The 3,744-nt window shown below is 39.1% G+C and overlaps 1 protein-coding gene across 1 annotated transcript in view; it reads left to right on the top strand.

The window, feature by feature from the left end:
• The first annotated feature begins 3,216 nt into the window (after nucleotides 1–3,216).
• LOC125045226 (protein PBDC1-like) overlaps nucleotides 3,217–3,744 on the top strand; it is an 8,018-nt gene continuing 7,490 nt past the window's right edge. The window contains exon 1 of the mRNA XM_047642379.1: nucleotides 3,217–3,262. The gene's annotated coding sequence lies outside the window, so the exon portion shown is untranslated. The remainder of the gene's footprint in view (nucleotides 3,263–3,744) is intronic.

Here is a 3,744-nt window from a genome sequence, read left to right as displayed (position 1 = left end):
ACTAATGTTATTATCATTATTATCATTACTATCGTTAATTATTATTACCATTATTATTATCATCATCATCGTTATTGTTGTGATTATCTTTATTATTATTATCATTATTATTGCTATTATTATTATTATTATTATTACCATTATCATTACTACTCTTACTATTATTATCATCTTCATCATCATCATTATTATTTAATATTATTATTATTATTATTATTATTATTATTATTATTATTATTATTATCATTATTATTATTATTATTATTATTATTATTATTATTATTATTATTATTATTATCATCATCATCATCATAAAAACAAAATAAGAACAAAACACATGGAGATAGCATGGAGATGGAGATAACAATAGACACAAACACACACACACACACACACACATACCCAGAGGCGGAGTCAGCGAGACAAAAGACACAAGAATAAAAATGATCAGTTAAAAAAAAAACATACATACATATATAAAAAGTGTCTCATCAAGACCCTCGGCATCGCCCGTGCATTGCCTCCTCTGCCAGGGTGTGACAGGTCCTCCTAAGGGAAAACAGAATGTGGCGTTACGTCAGGGTCACTGAGCGCCGACAGATGACAGATGACATGACATCACAGTAATCCTGATGTCTTGGTAGCTGATCGGAAAGGAAGAAGAGAAAAACGGAGAGAGGCATTAGGGCGTCGGAGAGTTGTGGGGTTGAGGGAGATGAGAGGAAAATGAGAAGAGAGGAAAGGAAGGACTCGGAGAAACGCCATGACATCACAGAGTTTTTGATGTAGAGGTTGTCGATCGAAAAGAAAAAAAAAAAAAAAAAGGAGAAAGAAAAAGGCAACGAAAAAAGAAAAAAAAAATTTAAAAAAAACATAACACAGAAAGAAAAAACCCCAAATTTTGTTTTAGAAAATATTTTCAATTTCATGATGTTTAAGGAAAGATTTAAATTAAGTGGGAAAAAGCGGTAAAAGTATTTTTTTGTTTTGGGTTGTGTGGATTTTATTTTCTAGCCAAAAAACAATAACAAATACTCCAGTGTGTTTTCATGTATCACGAATGTGTGTAGGGTAAATTGGGGTTTGTTGGGGTTTTGGTTGTTGGGGTGTGTGTGGTGTGTGTGTGTGTGGTGTGTGTTGTGTGTGTTCCCAAGTCGAGTCCCATTCCAACTTGACACGCGGGAAGTCCAGGATCAATAATAAATCCTAAGCCTCTTTCGTATACATCCGGTCAATTCGCTGCCCGTGTGTCCTAAAGGGGAACGCGGAGAAAAAACCCCCCGTTGAATTAACTTTTTTTGCTTCGTGAAATTATTCATTCTTCCACAAAATTTCCCTTTTTTGGCTGCTCTTGGCCTTCCCCCTTCTCTCCCCCTCTCCCCTCTCCAATTTCATCCCTCCTAAAACCTCTAAAAAAATTTCTCCCCTTTTTTTTCACTCTCTCTCTCTCTCTCCTATCTTTTTCCCCCCCCCCCTCTCTCTCTCTCTCTCTGTATCCTGTATTTACATGAAAGAAAGAATTATTCCCCTTCTACTGTCTGTAGGTATGTATTATTATCTAAAATCAATCAAACTACATAAATAAAAAAATAGAATTCCCTCCTCTCTCTCCTCTATATATATTATATATATAATAACATAAAATATTCCAATACCCCCCTTCCCCTCTCTTCCTCTCTCTCTCTCCTCTCTCTCCGCTCCCACCCCTCTCCCTCCCCCCTCTCCCCTCTCTCTCTCTCTCTCTTCTGTCTGCCTAAAGAAAGAAATGCATATGCATGAAAAGGTTATGTCGGGTCTATCTTCTGCTTTGTGTATTATCTATATCTATCTATCTATCTATAATACAAAATATTCTTTCCCCCTCTCTCTCTCTAATATTATATATATAACATTTTATAAAATTCAAATATCCACATTCTCCTCTCCTCCTCTCTCTCCCCTCCTCTTCCTCTTTTCTCTTTCTCTCTCTCTCCCCCTTTCTCTCTACCCCCTCGTCCCCCCTCCCTCTCTCTCTCTCTCTCTCTCGTCTCTCCTCATCCCCCCCTCTCTTATCTCCCCATCTCTCTTCTTCCTCCTTTCTTCCCTTCTTTTCCCCTTTCGCTCTCTCTCCCTCTCCCTCCCTCCCTCTCTCCTCTTTCTTTTCTTTTGCTCTCCCCCCATCTCTCTCTCCCTCTCCTCCCTCCCTCCCTCCCTCCTCTCATCTCTCGCTAAATCCATCTCTCTCTCTCCCTCTCTCCTCTTTTCCCTCCCTCCCTCTCCTCTCTCCTCTCTCGCTCTCTTCTCTCTCCTCTCTCGTTCGCTCCTTCCCCTCAAGAAAACGATAGGGGAGCGAAAATACAAACATTAACCCATGACTTCGCACACACATTCATTATTGTGTTGTTATATATCCATATATATTCATACATAACCAACATATATAACTGTATGTATACATATATATATATATATATAGTGCATATATTTTGTAATGAAGTAATATATTATAAAGGGAATGTGGTTTGGGGGGGTGTGTGTGGTGTGGTGGGGTTTTGTGTGGGTGTGTGGTGATGTTGTGTTGGTGTACGTGGTACGAGTATATTAACTATATATGCATATAATGAAAATGTGTGTGTTGTGTGTGTTTGTGTGTGGTGTGTGTGTACTGTATATGTTAACATATTATGCAAAATTGTATAATTGTGTGTTTGGGGGTGTGTGGGTTTTGTGGTTGTTTGTTGTGGTTGTGTGTTGTGTGTGTGTGTGTGTGTGGTGTTTGTTTTGTGTTTGTGTTTGTGTTTGTTTTGTGTTTGTGTTGTGTTTGTGTTTGTGTGCGTGTGTTGTTGTGTGTGTGTTGTGTAGGGGGTGTGTGTTTGTGTGTGTGTGTGTTGTGTTGTGTGTAGGTGTGTGTGTGTGTGTTGGTTGGTTGGGTCACACATCAGGCACACAATAAAAAAACAAGTAGAACAAGCAGATAAATAAGCAGCGAAACAGTAAAAATTTAAAAAAAATGCTCCCAAAGGTAAAATCCGTATTTGTTTATTTGTTGACTTCGCGTTCTTCTTCTTTCCGCATTAAATAATGGTCATTAAAATAAACACAATTCATCTCTATTACCCCCATTAAATCACATAAATTAACGAATCTCCTTTTTAATTTGTAAAAAAAATCCCAAATAAATCTAAAATAGTGTACCAATGGGAATAAACGGGCAGGGAAAATCCGCACCGACCCACTGGCCCTTGTGTTATTGAGCCACACGTGACGGCGAGTCGAGGCGGAGGTGAATTCTCGGGCTTTTTTCTATTTAATTCCCCTTAATAGAGGGTCTTTTTGCTAGTCGGTGAGAGGCAGAGTAAGGGAGGTGTATTGGGGGTTGGTTTTGTGACGGGGAAGTTAGGAGGTTTTCGTTGTCTTGGCTGTAATGCTGCTTTTTTTTGGGTGGGGTTTAAGTGCTCTATGGTTTGATTTTTAAAAAAAATTTTTCCCCCTTGGTTTTCGTTGTCAGTCACGTGGGGCTTTTTTTTTGGGCAGGTCACGGTTTTTCCACGAGGGACGCCAGGAGGGGGAATCGTGCCCTTGTCTTGACGTGATTCTCAAAAAAAAAACGAGGGTGATTAATATCGTTGCATGCGGTGTCATTGGGCTGCCTGCGAGTCTCACATATTTTTGGGGTTTGAGGTCTGCTTTCGCATCTTTAGCGTATTTAGAGGTCTAAGCACCTGGGGGAAGGCGAATTAAACTGCAGTTGTTTTCCCCCCAAAA

Source organism: Penaeus chinensis, chromosome 37 (assembly GCF_019202785.1).
Source record: "Penaeus chinensis breed Huanghai No. 1 chromosome 37, ASM1920278v2, whole genome shotgun sequence".
Classification (NCBI taxonomy): domain Eukaryota; kingdom Metazoa; phylum Arthropoda; class Malacostraca; order Decapoda; family Penaeidae; genus Penaeus; species Penaeus chinensis.
The sequence above is the reverse complement of the archived record's forward strand: the minus strand, read 5'-3'. Positions and strand labels throughout refer to the sequence as shown.